The sequence below is a fragment of the Corvus brachyrhynchos genome, unplaced genomic scaffold, assembly GCF_000691975.1.
Source record: "Corvus brachyrhynchos isolate BGI_N302 unplaced genomic scaffold, ASM69197v1 scaffold114, whole genome shotgun sequence".
NCBI lineage: Eukaryota > Metazoa > Chordata > Aves > Passeriformes > Corvidae > Corvus > Corvus brachyrhynchos.
Genome location: NW_008238337.1, coordinates 8,347,642 through 8,360,483, shown reverse-complemented (window position 1 = coordinate 8,360,483; position 12,842 = coordinate 8,347,642).

Genomic DNA, 12,842 nt, shown 5'->3' with positions numbered 1-12,842 from the left:
CAGCCTGATTTTCTGTGTACACCTTCAGCTTGTGAGCCCCTGCACATGCCAGGACAGTGCTCCTGTGTCAAGGTGAGGGAGGAGGGGCTCGGCTGGAAAAGGCGAGTGGCTCAGGAGGTGCCCCATGTCCTTTCAGGGCTCCGTGTGCCACCCCTAGAGGGCTCCCGCCTTCCTTCGGCCGGAGCGAACCACAAAGCCGGGGAAAGGGTGCGGGATTGGGGCACGGCCGCAGCCTGCGCTGCGGTGAGCCCTCTGCGCGTAGTGTCCTTCCCTTAGTGTGTTCATCTTGCAGGTGGGCACTGGAAAGCCGAGTGGGAAACGTTTCTTTGCATGATAACACCTTCCCCCTTCCCCTGTGTTTTTTAAGAACGCCATTTTTCTGGGGTTAATTCTGTGGTTTGCTTTTTACTGGTTAAAATTCAAGCAGTTGGTTCAGGCTGGGGCCCAGCTGCCCAATACCAGATCTCTGAAAACAGCAGTAATTTGGGGAGGGTGCAAAAAGCCTTTTAAATGGGAGGCAAGAAATAAATCATTCCTGTAACGAGTGGGACTAAACAAGTGTAGGTTAGAATGATACTCCTCCTTGCTTCTCTTGGTCAAGATTAAAAAATTCTGAAGCCTTTTTCCTCTTTACATAGGACATAAAAGGTGTTTCTTCGTGTGTTTTTCTACAAGAGATGCCTCTTTTTTAATCTTTTAGTTGACAGCCCAGTTCCTTTATGAAACCATGTTCTGGTGTCAATGTGGGGAAAGGAAAAAATAATTTTAACAATGGATGAGAAGACACTTCAGGCTTTCTGTATAATTAATTATAGTCATTTAAAATGTTGAGCAAAGTCTATTCTTGGAGAAGTTCTAAGTTATAATTAAGGCAAGCTTCTAATGATGGATCTAATTGTTGGTTTACAGATAAGCACAGGTAACACGAGTTGGGCCACTGATAACAGATATTTTACCCAATAGTTTTCTGTTGATGCAGCTAATTCCATACAACTGTTCCAGCAGCTGGAATGACCGGCATGAGGTGAGTGTGGATGCATGTCAAGAGTTTTCTCTGACAGACTTAACTGGCCGAAGGTCATTGGTCTTTCCAGGTACTGTGTCCTTAGTGCTGGCTGTCAGAAGACTCCCGGGAGCACAGCTGCTTTAGCCCTGCTCCTGTTGAACCCCTACCATGAGGGACTTGGAGATGGGAGAATGAATCAGCCGCTGAGATGGCTCTGCCAGTTCCCTCCTTCTACCCCACATCTTTCTGAAGAATGGAAAAGTTGCCATTGAGACAAAGGTCAAATTCAACAGTGCAGGCAGGCACTGGTGAGTCTGCTTTTAGAACCAGACAGTAATCCTCTCCCTCTCTCTGTCCCCTCTCCAAAGGATTTCTGTCTCTTCAAAATGATAGAAATATCAAATCATACATGGACAGACCTTCCTCTTAGTACGGATCTAATGCTGGTTGCCTGTACAATTTTTAGTGTCCTGATGGATCCAGACACTTAAGTGAGTATCAAACTCTAGACATTCAGTATTAAGGTTACATTTAAAGTCTAAATACAATGTGTTTGAAAGTTACCAGCTAAACCACTGAGACAATGTTCCTGGTGCACAGTGCAGTGATACCAGAAAATTGTAAGGAAAGCATTTCAAGTGCTGGATTTTGTACTGACATTAAAACCTTTGGAAAACAGTTTAATCTTCCTCTCTGCCTCCCTCACCAATTATGTACTTCCTCATGGAAAAGTTTATAAGGCTGGGTTTTGCCTGAATTGTAGCGTTTCAGTTTGTGTCTTGGTTTTGTTTGCTATCTAAGGTAAAGAGATTATAGAACTGTGTTCCCAGTCTTAAGCCTTTGTAATTGGTGGTTTGTACTTTATTTCATTGGTAATGCTAGCAAGAGATTGGAAAGGGCTGTTTTCTGCAGGGTAAATTATTTAGTGGTTTTTACTTTTAGGTAGTTTAAGGAAGAGCTAATAAATAAGCCCTAATACAAATACTAATGAAAATTGTTTGTTTCTTCCCCCTACTAATAATCACCTATTGTAATGGAAGACATGTTGCAGAGGCTGCCCCTGCCATTAGAAAGTTGTCTTCTAATATTTTCTTGTTAATGACCTTTTAAGTCAGTGAGCAGTTGGCCAGGCCAGGATGTGCATTAGCAGGCTAATGGCAGTCAGCCTGCCTTGCTGAGGGCAGTGTCTCACAGCAATCCTCTGGAGCTGGCTGCATCTCTTGGAGCACTTAATACTGGCTTTAGCTCTGCTAAAGCACTTCTTGTGCTCCTATCACCCCCTTTGGGAGACTACTCCATTGACTAATAGATCTCACTGTCAGGAAGTCTTTCCTGTTCTTTAGTCTTACTGATATCAGCTCCAAAATATATAACTGTAGCCTCTTTGACTACTTTTCAGTGAAAAGTTAAAAAAAAAAAAAAAAAAGAAAAAAAAAAGGAAGGAAAAAAGCCATCACACTGGTATAAAAAAAAATTGAAAAAATTGAAACTAACCTGGTTTTCAATCTTCACTGTAAAACTTGTAGAACTTGGGGTTTTAGTTAAATGCTGCCTGCATAAATTTTTGGCTGATGGCAGCAGGATCTGGAAGCGGGCTAGCATTAAATCCGCTCATAAATAAAACTACTGCGACTTTGGGTCTGTCAGGGACCGATGTGTGTGCCTGTGACATGTACAAAAGCTGGCAGCTAATGAAAGCCACGCTGAGCTGCTCAGGGAAGTTTGTGAGGTTACACAATGCACTAGTTGAGATGTCACAGGAAAGCCAAGGGCTGGGGGTGTGGAGGGAGGACCACCGGGGCTGCATTTTGCAAGAAAAATGGTGTCAGCACAAGAGCAGCCTGCAAAGCTCTTGGGCTGGGCAGTGGGAGCTGCCTGCAGCCCTCGCCAGCCCGGGAGAGAGGCTGGTGTGCAGGAAGTAGCTGGAGAGAGGTTTTCACAAGGACCTGTTGTTTGGTTGTTCAGATTATATCAGTGTTCTGGCTATTGAGAGGGATTTGGCCTTTGGGTTTTGCTTTCAGCTTTATTTATTTTTGCCTGTTCTCAATTCTCTTTGTGAATACCAATATTCTGAGTCACCCAGAACGATTTCTGCCTTCATTAAAGATTCCTTCCAGCTCCCCTTCAACTGCTTGTAGGCTGGTGCTTGCCCCTGCCTCCCCCTTTGCACTTTGCTGCACATATTTATCTCTCAGTATTCCATCACTTCTCAACTCCTGCAGCTCTGGCACTTGAGTACCTTCAACTGCACTGCATCTTTGGTTCTTTGCACAACTTGTGTTCTTCACCTGATCTCTTCTGCACTGTCCCTGCACTGTCCCACATGTCTCCCAGCATGTGAGATATGGTATGAGGCCACAGTTTATCCTAATGCTACAGCAGCTCTGCTTAGGGCTGATTGAGTGAAATGCTTCAACTAGGAAACTGTGCATCCAGAGCCTTTTGACTATTTCTGTTACACAGCTCCTTCTGTGTCACCCTGGATAAATCCATTTACTTATTTGCCTTTGTTTCTTTGGTGTACATCGGTGTTGAAATTGTCTATGGTATCTACATGAAACAGGCAGGGCCATGTTTCTCTAAAACCAAAATTAAAAGATGCACTATATAAAAGATGTAATTGTATAGTGCTTTAAGGGGTGCTCCTACATGAATTGCTGAGCTCTGTCACACTCTAAAGCTCATGTGGAAGAAATTCTACAAATCAATAAAGAAAATAACCCGGGAAGGAGGATGGGTCTCCTATTATAGCACTGTGTCAATACTGTAGATGCCTTAGTGCTCGTTAATGACTGTCCCTAATGGTATTCAAACAATCTACATTTGCTTTAGCTTTTTTCAAAGTCCAGATGAGCTGCTCAGAGCTCTCTTAATGATGCGAATTATTTAATGCTCATTTGTATGCAGTATGTTCCTGCTTTGAAAGTACTTCACAGAACTGGAGCCAAATTCAGCCTTGCAGCTCTATTGAAGTCAGTGCTTGTCTGTGCATCTGTTGGTTGCTTCTCTTTTTGGTTTTGCTTGAAGAGTTAACTTCTTGTTATGCTGATATTTTTTTAAAGGTAGTATCGGCAAAGGGTTTTTATCACTCTTCTTTCCTCCCAAAAAAGGAGCCAGAAGTACAGAAGCAGTTTTGCTGATTCTCATATCTCCCTCTTAACCCCTGCAAAAGGAGGACAGGCCAAGCAGAATATAATTTTTGGTGTTCTTTCTTTCCTTTACTTTGCACCTCCTAAGCACAGTTTCAGTGATATCTGGCACTTCTCCTGAAAATCATCCTGCGAAGAATCTCTGCCATCTGATGTATGCAAGATATTCTCTGTGGCCCATTTCTGGTTTAACACAACATGAACTGATGGAGGCCAAAGTCTTGTAAAATTCTGCAAGTTGGTTGTGCTCAGTGTAACAGTGTCAGGATGTACTTTCTTGTGGTTGAGAGCAATAGGCGTGGGAGCCTACCTGAAATTTTGAATTAAAGTAACTGCTGAAAGGTGGAACAGACAGTCTTAGTTCAAGCCCATACTCATTTTTTATTAGACTTGATAACTGCAGTATTCTTGTAATGTAGTTTTTCACTCATCCCAACTATGTTTTTAACACGCACATTGAAGAAAATGAAGAATCATCTGCAATAATACTGTTCACTCCCTCTGGGTAACGAGTAGAGCGTGATTTTCAGCTTGCAGCACAGACCCACAGCCATCTATTGCCTGCACGGAGAAACTGGGAGTAATGGAAAAGCATCCTTTCTAGATGTGCATGTCACTAGAATGGGCAGAGACGTTTATTTTCAGGTGTTGGAGGTTTGCTGGCAGCACAGGGATGAGTGCTGAGATGTGGGAATAATGGGTTCATTTCCAAGCTCCACAGCAGATCAATTTGATGCCCTGTTGCCCTATTTTATATAATAGATTGTATGACTGCTTCCCCTCTCCCTTTCCTGCAGTACTGTCTTCCAGCTCCTGCCTGTGTCCATTTGGATGTACTCTATTGCTCACTCCTTCCCTGCTCCCCTCAACTCCTCCCTCCCCACTGCTTGCCCATCCCTTTTGGCCTGCATCTCTTCCGTCTCTCCTGCTGGGCTGGATGTAATCCCCAGAGGAATGTGGCCTACAGGCCTCTGCAGGACTTGGGCATGTAACTATGGAGAGCCACTGATGCTGAATGCAAAGCAGGAAGAAGCAATGTCCCATCACCTGGCAGCACAGGAAGGGAAGAGCTGGGTATTTGTGGGCTGTTCAGTGTGCCTGGATGTCCAGACAGCTTATCAGAGGAAAAATAGAGGCCAGACTTTTTGGCTTCATATGCCATTTCCCTATTAATTGTGTCTGGGTGATGTATTCTCTGCCTGTGGTTTGAATAAATATCTTTCATAGCTACTTTCTGCTTCAGTCCCCCATGGGACAGCTCTTTCCAACTCAGCTGCATCAGTGTGCTGAAGATGTGAAGTCCAAGTGTGTGGAACAGAGGAAAGAGGAGAGAGAACTTCATGCAGAGCATCTAAGAAAGCTTTAGCTTCAATCATACCTCTGTGAAAGCTGTTGTACATAACACAAGCCTCATCTGCAGTGTAAGTTGCACACAACTCTCTCAGTCATGACTGTTCTTTCCCTTTCCTCTTTGTATTTATATGTCCACAGAGCATTCAAAAGTGTTTGCAAGGAGAATCCCAAGCTACTGGTAGGGCCCAAACTTGTGATTGTTTTTATAAGGCTTTACATTTGGGATGTTGCTGTGTTTTAGAGAGTATCCTGGAAGAGTAACAGGGATGTAACAGAAAAAAAAAATCACAATTCTGTGTGGGGAAACTGAGTTTTGTTTTATGAAGTAAGCACCCATCTCAACCCTACTAGAGCAGAACAAACCCCCTTCTCTAGCAGAAACCTGAGTTGTTGTTAATTAACGTCTTGCTGAAAACTAAGTCTTTGCCATCTGTTCTGCCACCTCACTACGAATGCTGCTCTCATGTTGATTATGTAAGTAAAAATGAAAATATATTTTGGTAGAGTGCTGCATGGCACTGTGCTGATTCTTCTCCTGTTTCTATTTAACATTCCCTGCCCCCATCCCACAATGAAAGGAAAAGGCGACAATTATTTGACTCCTCGGCAGCTTTATCCTGGAGCTGCTGTGCTGGCTGCCAAGCCCTGCGTGTTCTGGGAGCAGCCACCTCACCCCTGCTGTGTTTGAGCCATGAGCCCTTTGCAAACCCTGCTTATTACTGGATTCATGAAAAATCCATGGCGGGAAGATGCCCCTTAAGCTGAAGCTGCTCTAAATTCTTGTGAGGGGTTAACTTGAAATTCAGAAGAAGAAAAGTGAAAAGAAAGGCCCGGTTACTCCATAAGTGATAGCCTGACCTCTGGGAGCAGCCTGCTGCTCCTGTTACAGGCATGGCCTCTGTCTGTCCAAGGGTGGAGAAGGAGAGAAAGAGGAGGGGTAACTTTCCTGTAAGTGGGTTAGAGCAATTACTGAGGTCTCTTACAGCAAGTGAAGTTGTCAGTGTGAGTCACATTCCCTTTTTTCTCTCACTGCCAAATTTTAGGCAGTAACCAGACAGAGGGAGAAAAAAATAGGAAAAGCGACAATGGGGAAAAATTCAACTGAAACAACCCTTCATTCGGGGTATTGTTTGACGTTTTAGCTCTGATTGTACACAGAGATAAAGGATCTATAAATATCCTGTCTGCTGAAATTCCTTATCACAACATCGCCTGTCAGCTGAACAAATAGGTTAGGTTCTCAAATAATACATAATTACATATGTAAATACAAAATTATTGATTGCCACATGCAATGGAGCCTCATCACTGAAGAGGACATTAACCTCTTGTGCTGCACTAGATCTGCCTCGGCCTCAGGACAGCAAGTGGCACGTGCAGCTGTTACTGCTGAAGCAGCAGGAGCTCAGAGTCTGGGCTGGAATAAGCAAGAAGATATTTATCTGCATGACTAGACTAGATGAAAGCATCTTCTGACACTTTTTGAAAGTATCTGAGCATTTAGTTCTGTTTAGCAAATGTCTGGAAGCTTTTCTACTCTGCTTTAGAGCTTTTAATGAAGCATTGTGATTCCCATTGTGGTCAATTGTTTGACACTTTTATTATTACTGGTATGCAGAATGTTTTTTAATGTTTGACAGCTGGAGAAAGAAGTATTTTGTGCATTGAAACTTTTAGCACAAAGCTGCTGTTTTCCATTCTGCCTTTGTCTTTTATTCTTGCTGATGCAAATCAATGAAAGACAGAACTGATTCAATTACATTTGTTTACTTCTTCCTTGATGATAATAAGACACAGCCTGCCTTTTATAAAAGGCAGAAATAGAGGATGTGACTGTTTCTACAGTATTTCTAGAACGACTTTTTTTTCCCCTTACAATATAAAGGCATTTATTTGTTTCTAATGTCTTGATTTACCAGATAATGCACACTTCCTAATGTGTGTGGAGCAAGAATAGATCTATGAAGGACAGTTAGCAATGGATTCCATTTGGAAAGCTTCTATCTTGTTATTTTTATTAATCCAACAGTATAAATTATCAGAACACATCACAAAACAAACACAGCAAGATACTTCTGTCCTTCACAGTAGGGCTGCTGATCACTGCACAAAGCAGTGCCTTCCATTGCAGGTGCTGGGTTTATACAGCCACAGTCCTGCTACTGGGTCCTGCCTCCAGGGCACTGGTACCACTGGAGAGAGACACAAATGAGATCCCCTGGATTGTTTTAGTGAGTAATGTGCATGTCTTGGGGATTGTGTAATACTTTTTTTTTTTTTAACACTTGTCCTGAGAAAAGAAGCCTGTGTCTGTCTGTCTTGCTTGTGCAGTTTGCAAGGGCAAAGATCCTGGATCAGGAGGGCATTTCTAGTGGACAACAGCTGCTTGTGAGAGGGTAGGACGAAGTCACCAAGAGCACAGAAAATTACAGCAGGGAGACTTTGTGAAGTGTAAATGGCTTCCCAAAGGAAAGGCAGAGGACGAGCAGAAAGGAGGAGGTGGTAAGGAAGTCATTACAAAACTGCCCTCATGCTTGCTTTTTCCTGCATTTTTCAAGAACAGAGAAAAGTGCAGCAAAGGATGGCAAAGGCAAGAGAAGTGTCTGAAGGCTTCTCAGCAGTGCAGTCAAACCTCCCGATTTTACAGCTGAAACTAGTCTTAGGGAGTGATATCACCTAGCAGCTGAGCCAAATCTAAAGGACTGCTGGTATCAAAATGATGCTTCTGCTTCCAGCCCTGCTGCTTTCTTTGTACGGGTCTGGTGCTTGTCTGACTCTTTAATGAGCTCATGCAGCTCAGTAAACTGCAAGAAAATGAATTCAGTAAAAAATATACCAGCCCAGGAAAGGAGAAGAATTGGACAGTGTGAGAATGGAGATGGCAATGAGTGGGAGAAGAACAAACATCAGAATTTTGCTGCACATTTGGGGTGTTTCGGGGGGTGTCTTGCTCCTATTTGATGCTTAACTTCCCCCTTCACCTCCTAGGTGGGGCTTCCCTCAAAAGGGCACAGGATGAACACGCCTGAGCAGGGAGGCTGACTGGAGAGGTGAAGGAAGGTCACTCAGCAGTCCCAGCCCTCGGGGCAGAGAGAGGACTGAATGGGACTGCAGCAGCCCAGCAAGATCTTGGCATGGGGAGGAGTGTAGTGCAAGAGGAACCAAGAAGGAAAGGGGACACGTGCAGAGTAACCACAGAGGGTTACTGCAACAAGCACTGGAAAAATGCTTGAATACAGAGCAATAGTCCCATCTCCCTAATCTAGCTCTTAAAGGGTTTATTCTCATCTATCCACGTAGCTGCCCCTGAAGGTGCTTATGTCCCTTTTTAGCCATACAGTTCTCTAAACTGGGTTTTGATAAAAGGACAGCTGCAGCATTTTTATTATCTGCGATAAGCAGCAGTAAAATCTGTTCAGAGTTCATGATGGAAATGTATCCATAGATTGGCATTTTTCCAGCTGCACTTCACAAAGGTAAATGGGACATGAGAGTGGTGCACTGCCCCCTTTTAATCCATTTTCTCTAGACAGGGGCACTTTGCCTCTCTGCAGGAAAGGCCAGCACAGCTACTGTGCTAATAAACACTCATTCCTCGCTGCAGCATCTGCGCTTCCCAGACTCATAAATCTAAGCAACTTGTAGTTGAATAGCAATTAAATATCCACGTGCATTTCCATACCACGGACTGGTGCACCAGGCATAGGCTAAGTGGCTGCACATCTGCTGTCTGCTCCCCCATACGTGCTGCTTGGCAGAGCGTGATCACTTAACCTTCTCCTGCCGCCATTAATGGTACATGGAAAATTGGATGCAGAGCATCATCCTACAGATATTTTGCCATATCTTTCTTTAAAAATTGTGTTCTTTCTTGTGTGTTTCTTTTGTTTTTTTTTTTGTTTTTTTTTTTAAAGAAGCCTTTATTGTCTTTCTCTCAGGATTTCCAGGCCAGGGATTCAGTTGGGCTGTTAAAATCAGTTCAAAATGAGACATCATATTGAAAAGTTAGCTGAGATGCAGGGCACTGATATATCCTCACAACAACTTTGTGTCACTTGTACAAAATCCAGAGACTCAGTCATGCAGTAAGATAAATGTAGTGCCTGATTACAGTGGATGTATTGCACTTATAAAAGGCATCTCTTATTAGGAGGCTCTGTGTGTCTGCAATAATAACCACCGTATGTCAGGTAAGACAAAGATAATGTGAGCCAGATCAAAACTTTCAAATCCAAAAAGCTACAAATGTCTTAATTATTCATTCAATTTTGCTACATCTAGTGCTGGTAGCTGGAGGGAACATCTTTCTGAGGTTCAGTCTTTCCTCTTGTCTAACTAATAACAGTCTGTGTGGCAGTTTTAAATGTTATGGCCATTTAAAGAAGTAAGAATTGTACACAGTTGTTGCCCGTCTTGCATTTCCGTGCAGCAGGATTTTACCACATGAAACTGCAGTTCAGATGTTCCCATCTTGAGCAAACAGATAAGCCTCGTAGTTTGCTTTGAACTTAACAAGCCTCCTTCAGTGGTGAAGCTGTATGAGGCACCAGCCTGTCTTGTGTCTGACTGTACAGTGGTGGTGTTGTACAGTTACCTATCAAAATGCTTATTCCCTATGGAACTGGCAGAAATCTTGAATTCCCTCCCCAACCCCCACCCCGTGTGTCTGTCAGCTTCGGACCAAGTTCCACCCAGATCACAAGAACATCCTGAATCAGACTCAATAATTTGCATTTCCTTGCCAAAGATTTTTATCTGCTGGGGGTGCAAATTGTGCCATCAAGGTTGCTGGTGTCGAAAAAGCTGCACCCGTCTGCTCCCCAGCTCTTCCTTTCCCAGCATTATTAGGAAGAGCTAATAATTTCTAATTTATCCAGAAGAATTAATTGAGGCAACAAGGCTGTCAAGTGAGAAAGGCCACACAGTGAGACAGCACCACTCTGAACACATGCACAATTTGTGTATTTGATTAGGTACCTCAGTACTGGCAGATTATTGTTGTTAAAAGCAAATCTTACTTTTGCTGTTTTCATACAAGACTCTCTGCTGCAATTCTGCAGATGTTTGTTCTCTGTATCCCCGCATTGTTTAAAAAAAAAGACAAATGATGATAGTAAAAATTACACTTGCTCATTCAAACATCTTGCTGTTTACATGGAAGAAAAATCATGTGTGGGACCCCAAAATCTGCTGCTTTCACACAAATTGTCCTCCAATATATATAACGAAAACCTTCTTTTGTTTATAATGACAGATGCCACAGGGGTTGTATATTTGGATATTATTTTTTCTCTAGGATTGTTTATTAACAAATGCTTGCAAGTTTTATGATGTGGTGAAAACTGTATCTCTCCTGATAAACAGGAAGTACTCAGAGGTATTGCATTACCCCATAATGCAACACAGATTCCAACAGCTTGGCTCTTTTTCTCAAAATATTGTGACATCACTTCCTTCAGGAAATCTCTCTTCACAACTTTTATCTGCTATAGATATGCAAAATTACAAAAGAAATGTTTTTTTAAAAAATGAATGATGATTCATCAGTTTTGCACTGTAGAAATTGATGTCTGTAATTTATATAAAATCTATTAAAAATAAGCAGTAGAGACTCTTTGGGCTGTCAGATCAGTGGTCTGAACAAAGTGCAAGGAAAGGAGACTGATACCTCCCCTCCCTCCTGCAGCATAGGTGTAGACAGCAAAGATCCAGATTTCCCTGCAGCCGTAAACCTGGAGGTGCCTCTTCTGCAGTTCCATGTCAGCAAGGTCAGGACCTGCCTGGCAGAGAAGAGGGAATCCTGTTTCCTTGTCAGGTGCACAGGAGAGCTCCATGTAACAATTTGCATGTGGAACCTTGCATTCAGAATTGCTGTGCTATGGCCTCCAGCTTGCTCCTAAAGGCTGCCATGCACTTGTCATGGGATGTACAGCCATCAATGCTGGCTGCATTTTCAACCCTGGTGAAAATCTCAGAATGCCATTAGTGCACTGTCCCCTATCACTTGTTTCTGTTCAGCCACTGCCCATGGTTTAGATTAAATCTAATAACAGCAGACATGTAGGACGTGCACTTGTGCCATCAGAGTCATCAGCCACATGCATTTGTGATGAACGTCACCCCAGCAGACGCCGACGTCAGGGAAAGCAAGTCCTGGTGAGCTCTTTTTAGAAGGCCTGGCATCATTCCCCAAACTGGTTCTCCATGAATAGACTTGTGTGTCCGCCAAGGGCTTTACTTGCCCACAGCCAGATGCAGTGGGGTCTGGATATCACCCCTCCAACTAGGACCCTTCTATTCCCACAGCTCAGCCCTACTACCTGTTCATTTTACTTTTAATTTACATTCCTCCCCCCCATATTCTCTTTTATTCATTCTTGCATCACCCTTTTTCCTCTGTCCTCACATCAGCCAACCTCTTCATTACAAAAGTTCCCTACATTTTTAGCTATGAGCAAAAACCATTAAAAATGCAATATTTGAACAACATAAAATCCTAATAATCCTGTTTCTACATGCTTTGACTTCTGCCTCTGCTGGAGGCATCACTTGTCCTGCCTACAGATGAACCAAGAATAAGTGTGGGGGAAACACACTGTATGTTCTAGTATTTGTAAATTATTAGATTTCTGAAGTTATGCAATAATTTTCTCCTTTTTTTTTTAAATTTTCTTAGCAATGAATGATACCAGAAATGCAGAGATCAAGAGACTGATATTATGTACTAACTAAATCTTTTTGTAAGAACTTCATAGCCTTCCAGTGTACAAAGCTTCAGCACAAGAAAACGGGTCATGTAGCAGGACTTCAGTGAAGACCCACAAGTTACTGTAGTATGCTGTGTAAATACTGACTATATGTATGTTTTGTTTTGTTAGTCCTGTAAAATAACTTTTTATCTGGTGATTCAATTCTCTTATCATCCCCAGCTTGTTTACTGAATTTTAAGTCTTGGGCAAGATGAAGCAAGCTCATGAGGAGTAGCTGGTTTTCAAAAGATACAAGTTCCAGATAACCGAGGACAAGTAAGGCACACAACAATATTGAAATCACTCAGAGTTTTATTGCAGCTGACTGAGACAGAGTGTGCTTTGAGGCTGGGAAATTTCCATTACTGAACTGCAGGACAGTGCCTGGATACTGCTACTACTGCAGCTGAAAAATAAAAACAACTTAGTTTTATACAGACAGCAACAAAATTTCAGTATATTAATTAAAATAGCTAGATTTATGTAATAAGCTTTTAAGATTGCTGTAAAATTGATCCCTTTAAAAATATTTAGCATATGATTGTAAACTACTTGTTTAAAACTAAGGAACATAAAAATGACTTG